Source organism: Macrobrachium rosenbergii, chromosome 56 (genome assembly GCF_040412425.1).
Source record: "Macrobrachium rosenbergii isolate ZJJX-2024 chromosome 56, ASM4041242v1, whole genome shotgun sequence".
In the NCBI taxonomy this organism is placed as follows: Eukaryota; Metazoa; Arthropoda; class Malacostraca; order Decapoda; family Palaemonidae; genus Macrobrachium; species Macrobrachium rosenbergii.
The window spans coordinates 68,233,863-68,245,700 of record NC_089796.1 but is presented as its reverse complement, the minus strand read 5'-3'; the positions used below and the strand labels follow the sequence as shown (position 1 = coordinate 68,245,700).

The window sequence follows — 11,838 nt, the reverse complement described above, 5'->3', positions numbered from 1 at the left end:
TGTAAGATTTTAAAAGCAGAAAGTAGAGCATTTTGTTACCTAATGGTCAAGTTCTGTTTCCATAAAACTTGTCTGCATTAATACGGTGATCTGAGAGTCAGTTTAGACAGCAAACTAAATATAGACAAGTCATTTGGTTATATTTTAAAAGAAATTCATGTTTATATTGAATGACTTTGTTTTAGTTAATTATTTCATCAATTAATCAAGACCCGTTTTTTATATTTGTAAGCAAACTATACAAACTGAATGAATAATTGAAAATGATTTTCAAATACATATACAGTTTCCTGGCAGTTAAGAATACAAATTATAAAATCTAATAATATATTCACTAATATTTCCATTTAATTTAGGAGTGAATTATGTTTAAAAACAGGAAAGCTTTTTTTGTCCTGCAAATTTTTTATATTATGAAATATTAGATATTGAACGTTTGATTTGTTTACAATCATAGTAAATGGAGATTTCATGCATTTAATGATGATTTCTATAACACTTCTTTCACAATATTCAGATGGGTAAAAGGCCCCCACTTGAGCTTTTTTTTTTTTTTAGGTTGTCTCTCCTCCGCACTTCTGCTGTCCGCCCTCAGATCTTAGAAACTAATGAGGCTAGAGGGCTGCAAATTGGTATGTTGATCATCCACCCTCCAGTCATCAAACATACCAAATTGCAGCCCTCTAGCCACATCAGTTTTTATTTCATTTAAGGTTAAATTTAGGCATACTCGTGCTTCTGGCAACGATATAGGATAGGCCACCACCTGACCGTGGTTAAAGTTTCAAGGGTTGCGGCTACTACAGCATTATACCAAGACAACCGAAAGACATATCTATTTTCGGTGGCCTTGATTATACGCTGTAGCGGCTGTACAGAAAACTCGATTGCGACGAAGTTCGGTGATTTTTTACTGGATTTTATTTTATTCAAAATATTTACATCAACATGAAAGAAAGGTACATTCATACAAAACAAAATATAAATAGCGGATTCCTTAAAGTTTAAGAACGAAAATGTTTAATATCTCTAACACCATTACTTTGGATGCTGAGTTAACTTCCCCTAATGCTGTTGCTTGAAATTAAGAGAAGGTGCCTTCCATTATTTTTATACTGAATATTTCAACTGACGTTTATTGATATGGGAATGTATTCGCTTGTTTACTTTCACTTGCTGAATTTTCTGTACTATACTTTGCTCTTTGTTTCTTTCACTTAATTGTGAGTCTCCAGTTCACCGGAATGGTGCTTTGCTCTTTGAGTTGTTCCACAAGATGTGAGAAAATATTAAATGATAATGGATGAATAATAAAGTTTTAGCCCAGATATGCTTTATTTTGATCATGGACAGAACCATTATGATGTCTATCATTCACTGCATTATGTCAGTCATTAATTCTATTATAATATATAGCATTAATCTCATTCATTTGACTGAGATAGAAAAAAAACAATAATAAAGCTTAAAAGTGCATCGATTCTAAACTGAATTGAATTACTGTCTATGCAGTAACAGCTTCAACAATAATTCATTTGTATAATACAATAAAAATCACACTCACTTGAACTAAAATAGGGAGGATTTCAAAGTGTGAACAGTACATACAATGTATAGGACCACCCACCCTCGTCCTAGTGCCACAAACACTGGCATATATGCAGGATGACAGACATATAAACATGTCTCAAGATGCTGTCGTGCAATCAGCAAAAACGAAAATACCTCAGTTTTATTCCAGACAAAGCTACAAGTCAAGGACTGAGATCTTATAATAATTAGATGTTATAATAATTAATATGAGATTACAAGGTCCATCATTAGCAAATCTAATTTCCTCTTGAGAATATTAGGAATAAAGGTCAGTGACCATCAATTAACCCCTGAAGGGAGAAAGACATAGATAACAGACAAAAAATAAACCTGTCTCTTAACAGTCCATAAGACAAGGTAAACTTCAAAAGCACATAATGAGGGACTGTGCTTATGTGGGATAGTTTCCACTAGAAGTTCTTCTCATAATCTTATGAGTGTGGATTTCTTTGAAAAGATTTTTGAAACAAATGAATTTTAACATTTTAATTAATTTTATTTTGAATTTTGATATACCTTTTTAGTGAGTATATATGAAAACTTGAGTATGTATGTATTTATTGTGTGTGTGTGTTCCAGTATGGGAGCGTGTGCCTCTGTGCAGTTTTCAATTTCATCGAATGACCTATTTGGTCCCAGAGCTAGGCCTCTAGCCTAAACCTGTCATTTCATCCAAATCCTTCGGGCCAGCCCTATGAGAGCTGACAGTCAGCTCAGTGGTCTGGTTAAACTGTTTTAATAACAATAATAATTTGGAAATGTACTGTGTGCATCTATGTTTCGCAAGCACACCCATACGATTGTGCAGGGATTGACTCTATGTCTGCTAGTTCCCCGTAAAACAATACAATATAGTACTCCACACCTAAGGTATTGCTGGGTTCACCCGAAAGCCAACGTAAGGAAGTGATAACCGGCCCATCCATGTTGTACCAAGTCTGTGTGTCATTGGGAAAGCGATACATACCCACATGAAACGCGTAAACGCCAGAAATAACAGTCAAAACAGCGCCGTAAGTGTAATCCGGGGGATAAAACATCCGCCCACCCACATTCTCACACTTTGCTCTGCAAGCGGTCCAGATGATTTTCTCCGGGAACACTTTCACTCTGGTGTTATTTATGATGCCGAGCAGAAATAGGTCCTGAGGGTAGGTGGTCCTGCTTCGATTCCTGGCAGTGCAGTTAGGAGGTTTAGAAGGCTGCAATTGCGCGTTGCAACGTCCCAAGTCAGCAGCCAGCAGCCACTGGTGATACAGCGAGAAGCACAGCTAAGAATGGAAGAGAAGACGAGACCTTAAATTGATAAAATCGCGATCATTAGTTTCGTCAGGAGAAATGATCTTTGATTCACAGTGTTCTCTTTATCAATCTCTCATTCAATTATAACCTATTTGAAAGGGAGCAGTCGTTGTTCCCATGGGATTAGAAATAATCGCGTTTCTCTGGTGTTTTCCATAAAGAATGATCAGCTTTAGGTAATGAACAGAGCCAAGATGAACAAGCCATGTAACTTCAAAATAAGGATAAGCTCATCTCGTGAGTGGCGTGAACCAGGAAGATGTTAGACGTTACAAATGTGTTTGTAACTTCAGTGACTCATCTCTGTGAATTCCTCTGAATCTCTGGAAAGTCTGGCTTATGAAAAGACTTTCCAGTAGATCGTTATATTTCCAGTACCAGCTCAGAAAAAGACCCCTAACGAAAATCTCATAGGAACTAGTAACCAACAACTGTATTTACTTTTACATCCTCATCCAGTGTAAAAACCGAACCACAAACTACCGCTAGTATCTACTTATCTCATGACAGAAGAATTGTAATATTTGTTAATATGATCACTCCTGCTTCGACTGGGAAGAGATTTTTTAAAATTTACCTGTGAACCAAAAAGATTTCATCGACAGAAATCCCAGGCACAAAAAATAATTGTAAAAATTATACACATGGGGTCGAGTGCTATTTGTGAGTGAATACATACACAGACAGCTTTAGGTACAAAGCTAGATTCTCCTTCACTGTTTTTACAATATTCAGTCATCCTGGTCAATGTCTTTGTTTTTCATCTAAGTAGCATTTTTGAAAACTGTGAAGCTGCATCTATTCCAAAGAAAGTATGTGTTGACTGCAATAATTACAAGCCACATCCAATCCCTCAACTGATTTCTGAAATTCTCAAAAGTTTATTTGAAATCCTTTATAAGCACATTAACTCCAAACCATTTCATCGCCACTTGCATGCATACAAGAAGCTCTTGGGTACTTAATGATGTTCTGTCAGCCCTTTCGAGTTTTATCCATTTGTGACATAGAACTATTGTGAAGGTGTTTGGTTACCTGTGAATGTAGTCAGATTACCTGCTGCTTGTTCGTTCAGTTGAATGGAATGATGCGAAGGTTAGCTGTAAATGATGGCCTAAAACATTTGAATACCGAAAAAACGTCAGTCTTACAGAAAAGCAGGGTCCTTTTTACGGTAATACTTAATACTGCATGCATGCGTGACTCCTCCTCAAGTAAAGCGTAACTCTGTTTTGCTACGCAATTAGTTCGTACCTTTTCTTGCAGTAAGGGAAATCAATTCCATTTTTACTAGTCTCTTTGTCAAAGATCAATTTGAATCGGTACAAAGGTCAGCTTAGGAATTCATGGGTTCTACGTACACTAGAGTTTCATTACTCTTCAAATCATCCCCAGCTTAATCCCTAGACGTCATAGTATTTTATTTATCAGTTGTTAGCAGTCAAGAGATATTGGGTTGTAACTCCTAGAAGTTTGACAGTCCCTAAGAGGAACGAACGCCTTCCCCGTTTCCCCAAAAAATGCGGAGATATAAATCCATGCATCATGCTTCTGCATCCACTGGAATACTACACCACTTTCACAGAGTAATTAAGACTGACCAGGTTTTAATGCAATCTTAAGCTTAAAGACTTGAACAGCTGTTACCTAAGGACATTCATTGAAGAGAAGGATGTGTAACTCCCACTAAGCTTTTGTCCAGTAAGGACTAATTCAAAAGTCTTCGAGGATCCTATCTTGACAGCGCCTGATTGCGTCAGCACCAGCAGCGGCATAACTGCGATCAACAGTCCCCGGAAACGCATTGTCACCTGAAATGAAAACGGTGTCCATCTATAACATCAGGACAATATTTTGAAGGACTTCTTTCATATACAGCAGACTTCCTGATTTTGCTATACAGACACACACACACACACACACACCACGCGCACACACACAAACACACACAGAGAGAGAGAGAGAGAGAGAGAGAGAGAGAAGGAGCTGGTTAATGTTTGCATGTAGAAAGTAACAGGAAGGAAATGTAGCTGCAAAAGAGTCAGAATGGAGCTGGGAAAGAAGAAAAATGATAGCAACGGAAATCACACAGAAAGAGAGACGGAAAAATACAAAATTAAATAAGAGTGAAGATAATTATCGAATCCATAGTAATGTTTACCTACCTGACGGATGTGAATACCGTGATAACATGTAGACAGAGTTGAGCAACGAATACAGAACAAAATAAAACACTTGAACAGAACTTCTTTACCAAAGAGATGGGTGACAGACTGCATTCTAGAAAACGATTGGTTGCAAGTAATCAACAATAAATTTCTATATTCAGACTTATCCAGCAATGTGAAAGGATGATGATATTTTGACGGTCAAAACGACCATGATAAAACGGTTGAAATCAATATTTGGCTGAGTGGAGCTTTCGCCATGAATCCCCTCAGGCGTTATTCCAAATCAAGAGATATTTTATCAAATTCGCTCTTCAATGCTGTTGTACCTGCCACAACTGACCATTATTGGCTGAAGGGTTCAACCTTACAGATTCAGGTTAAAAAGCATGATTTACTCTCAGTAGAACCTCACATGAGAGATCGTTCTAGAATTAGATATTGTGAAGATTATTTTGATGTGATGATAAATGAGCCTCACTGTTTTTTTTGTGTAATAAAAAATAAAGAACTCAAATATCATCAAGAGAGAATGTTGATCGAAGTGAAGTTCCGTTGTACTGCGATATTCAGTATTACCAAAGAACCATATTTGACCGTTCTCATGACAGGTGATTTCTAATGTGTTGTGTCTTCAAGCAAACAAGTTCAATTATTCTTTTAACACGAGCTTGGTCCTTAATAAATAGTTTTTCTGTATACCTATTTGAAAAATAATCTTATACATTTTTCATCACCTTATTTGCAAACTGATTTATAATATTCTAATGTGGGCATGACTATCAAGATATATTCATATTTACAGTTATATACTTTTAGGGAGTAGGTTCCCGCTTCGACAGTTTTTGTTGAAAGCAATTATTACTTTGGTTGCATCAATGAGTTTCTTTGAGTTTATTCCGATTCTCAAGCATCCGTGTCTGATGGAAAAAAAACGCGGACTTCTTTCTTCCGTTTATTAATTCTTCGTCACGACTGCTGTTTCGCATCTCTGTGGCATTTCCAAGCACCGTCCCTTCGGCCCTTGGCTGCACCCTCTTTCGTTCCTTTTACAGTACCTCCTTTCGTATTCTCTTTCTTCCATCTTACTTTCCACCTTCTTCTAACAATTGGTTCATAGTGCAGCTGCGAGGTTTTCCTCCTGTTACACCTTTCAAATCTTTTACTATAAATTACCATTTCAGCTCTGAATGTCCTCACAGATCCCAGTGCTTGGCCGTTGGCCTAAATTCTATGTTCAATTCAATTCAATTCAGTACTGACTTATAATCTGGACTTATAATAACTTATTTACTTAATCGGGTGGAGTGAAAATGCACAAGTGACCTCGAGACCTGAGTAGTGGTTGGTCGAGGGATCGAAAGTTGAACTAATCAGGATCGATGCTTTGGCTACAAAGAGCATGCATAAACAAGAGCATGAAACTGTAAATATGTAGTTAAAGAAGTACTCAAAATACAAGACATTGTACTTAGTATTTACTTAAATTTATGTTTATAATTTAATCAAACCAATCTTACATGTCTGTTTGAAAGTAAAGTACAAAATAATGAAGTAAATAAGTAAAGTACAAAATAAGGATGTAAATAAGTAAAAGACAAAAAAATTAAAAATAGATTAATTAATAAATAAAGCCTCAATTCTAAAGGTGTCTCCCTTCAGTCCCTCAACCAACCACTACTCAGGTCTCAAGGTCAATGACGGACTTTCTCTCCACACGATGAAACAAATGGGTTGCGAGTCCTCACTAAAAGTCACCAGTCGCTTGAAAATGCCACAGGGAGGCGAAACAGCTGTCGCGACAAAACCAATAAATGGTAGAAAGAAGTCTACGTATTTTTCACCAGAATCGGAAAAAACTCCGATGTTATGTAGATATCTGCGAGAAATTCATTAATGTCACTAAACACTTACTCTTGATGAAACAAATATATATATACTCTTTTGGAGCACTGTCATTTCCATAGTCAGTTCTTATTAAATGCTCTTATTATTCTGAGATGACACTTTTTCCACTTCCTGCAATTTTTCAGATGCCAAAAATTAAAGTTTTGAAGAAAACGTAAATTTTATCCTCACAATAGCAACTTTTTCAACCATCAACTTGCGGCGATAACCAAAAAAAAGAAAAAAAAAACACGTTAAATAATTCATCAGCAGGAGAATGTTTTGGTGTCCTCCGACTGCGATGTCCCCCCCAGCAGGAGGAATCCCCAGGTAAGCCTTCAGGACTCTTACCAGAGACGCTGGAGAAAACACGGTTAAGCTTTGCAACAGATCAACCCGATCTTGTGGTTGTTAATTTTGCTCTCACTTCTTATCATTACCATTTTTTATTTTTTATTTTTGCTGGCGCATCCGCTCCAGCCATTACATAAGCATCGTAATTTCCCTTTGGAATTAGTTTCTGTAAGTCAGAGTGCAGAGGTCCCAATGAGGACTCAAACTCCTGGAACACTTTATGAGGCCTCTAATTTTTGCAGTTTTATGAGTCCTATAATTCCTGTAACTTTGAGTCATCTAATTCCTGTAACACCTTATGAGTCCTTTAATTCCTGTAACTTTATGAGGCTTCTAATTCCTCTATCACCTTATGAGTCCTCTAATTCCTGTAACTTTATGAGACATCTAATTCCTCTATCACCTTATGGGTCCTTTAATTCCTGTAAATTTATGAGCCCCTAATTCCTGTAAAACCTTATGAATCCTCTAATTCCTGTAGCTTAATGAGGCCTCTAACCCCTGTAACTTTATGAGCCCCTAATTCCTGTAAAACCTTATGAATCCTCTAATTCCTGTAGCTTTATGAGGCCTCTAACCCCTGTAACACCTTATGAATCCTGTAATTGCTGAAGCTTTATGAGGCCTTATTCCTGTAACATCTTATGAATCCTCTAATTCTCGAAGTTTTATGAGGCCTCTAATTCCTGTAACACCTTGTGTGTCTTCTAATTCCTGAAACTTTATGAGGCATCTAATTCCTGTAACACCTTAAGAGTCCTCTGATTCCTGTAACTTTATGAGGTAACTAATTCCTGTAACTTTATGAGGCACTTAATTCCTGTTGTGAGTCTTCTAATTCCCGTAACTATATGAGCCTCTAATTCCTGTAACACCTTATGAATCCTCTAATTCCTGTAGCTTTATGAGGCCTCTAATTCCTGCAATATCTTATGAATCCTCTAATTCCTGTAACTCTATGAGGCTTCTAATTCCTGTAACACCTTATGAATAGTCTAAGCCCTGTAGCTTTATGAGGCCTCTAATCCTTGTAACACCTTATGAATCCTCTAATTCCTTTAGCTTTATGAGGCATCTCTTGAAACGCTGAGAGAATTCATGAATATGGTATTTTTGCTGAAAACCTTTAAAAAGAACTTTTCTTTTCGTTATAAGATAATGACAATTAATGCGTCTGATCTAACAACAATAATGTGCATGTCCTCACTCAAGAGATGAAGAATTTTGCAATTTTGACTACTTAGTATACTAGAGTAAACTGGACTCTTACCTTCGTGTACAGACGAATCCAACCTCCAGGTGAGTGGCTCAGGCAGGCAATGACTCTGTCATTCAAGCCACAATGGTTATCACTTATTCAAGCAGAGAGCTACTTCGGAACTCCGTCATCAATCAGGACCAATCAAGGCCCATCAGGTCTCGCCCATTACTTCTTTCTTCCCCACCCCAAATATGCCTCGGCCATTCACCTGGTATGTTAAGGTTAAGTGCTTCCACAAATACCCACCGCGCACGCGCACAAATAAAACCTGCCAACCTCCAGCGACACAAGGTCAAACCAATGTACATCATTCAAAACAATCAAGGAACAAACTGACGCACGCAAAAATAAACCCACCAACTTCTACAAACATGCACGCATACTTGCGTTTGTACTGTATGTTTCGTGTACGAGTGTTTGTGAATGCTTGGGTGTTGTGTATATGTTTGGTTCACGTCTCTATTATGCGTGTTTATTGTCTAGTGAATGGAAGAGGCATGTTTTTTATTCTTTAGTTTTGTGAAGGGAAACAGCCTTTATCAATGCCTACAGTGCTCCACACAAGGTGCCTAACGACAATAATCCCATGCGGGGATTTGATAAGTTTGAGGGAATACAAAAACGCACGCATACTTGCGCCTGTCAATATCTAAACAAACTTGCAATGCACACTAGTTTATGGAATCTTACGGCTAGGATTCATTCTTTCTCATATGTGTAGAAGGTCCTGACAGCAAATGAACAATTAAGTCCAATTTAACTGAAGCTGTTTCCTTCAGAAACCCAAAAGTGAGCAAACCATGTTCTAAAAGTAATAAATAGACTTAAAATCCACATACAAGATTCTTCCAGTTCCAGAAAAGAGGAGATTTGTCGATTGGAGAATTTTTCTGTACTTAAGAGATTAGGAAGGTCCAACACACCCCTTTTTCTATACTACAGAAGGCAGGTTTCTGGCAGCCACCAATATGGCCACTGCATTCATTTGTAAATTTCAGTATTCTTTGACGCCATCAATACAATTCTGGGTAGCATTTTCGATCCTACAAGAAAAACCTTCTGCACAGTTATCTGTGGTCATTTGATTTCTGTGCAAATTCATTTCCAGTTTCCTGGGCGAATATTCCCTCAAACTTACCAAATCCCTTATGGGATTAGTGCCGTCATTCACCTCGTGTGGAGCACTGTAGGCATTAATAAACGCTGTTTCCTTTCACGAAATTAAAGGATAAAAAACACGCCTCTTCCATTCACTAGAAAACAAACACGCATTATGAAGACATGAGCGCAAACTTATACACAACACCCAAGCATTCACAAACACGCGTACACGAAACATACATACATACGTTCATTCATACATACGGACACTATAGGCTGATGAAGTAAGTTACTAAAAGTCGGATACAATTAAGAGAAAAGAGCGCAACAGACAATCAGCAAATGACAACATCGATAAATGCGAAGTTTTTTTAGCCGACCCACTCACTCGCTCATTCCGGTTGCTCTCGGGCCTCAAGGTGGCCCATGGAAATTTTTAAGCTGAGCCCAGGAAAATCAGAGCGGAGAATTCCCGGTCGAAATTTCTGTTGCAGCCTCAGTGGGGCCAAACGAGTAACCTGAGAAGGCTCTTATGCAAACTGCGCCCTTACAAGAGCCTTAGTGATAGCCCTTAAATCCTAAAAGGGCAACTGTGCCCCACTAGGTCGTTTAATACGGCGGGGAATGGCGTAAGACGCTCGATGCCATCAACCTTACAATCTCTTTTCAGAGAGAGAGAGAGAGAGAGAGAGAGAGAGAGAGAGAGAGAGAGAGAGAGAGAGAAGAGAGAGAGAGGGTGGATAAATGGTACGATATGAGTGGTCTCATGTTCTTTACGCGCTCTTATTCTTTGAACTCTTTGCACTCACTACTTGATTGATTTAATTCTACTGTGGCGTTGCTTAGGGACTTCAGTATGTTTGGTCAACAGCTGACTAATTGCTACATTATTCTAACTTACAAAATTAGCTATTACTGAGATTCACACTAACTATACAAAATTAGCTATTACTGAGATTCACACTATATATATATATATATATATATATATATATATATATATATATATATATATATATATATATATATATATATATATATATATATATATATATATATATATATATATATATATATATATATATATATATATATATATATATATATACTGTATATATACTCACTTAGAAGAATACCCACCCCAAAAGAAAAATGACAAAATTACGCTCCATCTGTGCGCATGTACGAGTCTGGTTATGGTAGAATAATCTCTTCTTAGATCAGAGAGAGAGAGAGAGAGAGAGAGAGAGAGAGAGAGAGAGAGAGAGAGAGAGAGAGAGAGAAGGGGGAGGAACAACAACGGGGTGTAGATAGAGTAATCTCCCCAGTGCTTTTATGACAACTGCTGATGAGATACGAATAATGGCCATGTTTATAGCTCGGGTTCTCTCGCCGTAGGCCCTGACGAAGGAGCATGACGATCTCGCGGATGAAGATGCTTCGCCGGGAACTGCGATTCTAAAGGTAGGAATTAAGGGCCGTCAGACTTCACGGGCCAAGGACTTTCTGGAGGTGGCGCTGAAGAAGACGCCATTTTTTTCTTCTTCTTTTTCTTCCCTCCTAGTCAGTAGGCGTTATAACTTTAAAATCATTTTCATTCGGCGAGGCAACTCATCTCCTGCCGGCGAGCGATAACCTCTGTTTCATTGCCGCGTGTCCACTTTCTTTTTTTTTTTTGTTTTTCATCTCCCTCCTATTCCGCCATATTGCAAACGCTTATGGGCTGGCGCATGCGCGGTCCAATGGCTGGCTGTGCATTCGATTTTAGGTGGAAAAAATGGAGAGGTTATTTGAATTTACGGTGCGTGGTTTGAAGATTACACGTATATGAAAACTGATAAGAGCGCCCGCTCACACACACACACACACACACACAATACGAGTATATATTATATAATATATGTTTATATATATATATATATATATATATATATATATATATATATATATATATATATATATATATCTTCTTCTTCGTTTTTAACTTGCATTTTTTTCCCATTATTATATGGGGTAAGCACGATGCCTTCTTTTGAAGGAATTGGATTTGGCGGTGGGGTAGGCCGTAGCCTCGATCGGCTGCCCTGCCTGACATCGCTTAGACCCTGGTAGCGAATGTGTACATGTTACCAAATCCCCAGCTCCCTTTCTCCCAGCAGCGAGGAGAACTGG

General features: G+C 37.9%; 1 long non-coding RNA gene across 1 annotated transcript; it reads right to left on the bottom strand.

The window, feature by feature from the left end:
• Positions 1–1,328: 1,328 nt before the first annotated feature.
• On the bottom strand, positions 1,329–8,828 carry LOC136836692 (uncharacterized). The gene is made up of 3 exons (XR_010852444.1): positions 8,575–8,828; positions 4,543–4,706; positions 1,329–2,864 (listed from the first exon to the last, which is right to left on the bottom strand). It is a non-coding gene; the product is annotated as an uncharacterized lncRNA (long non-coding RNA).
• Between the last annotated feature and the right edge of the window lie 3,010 nt (positions 8,829–11,838).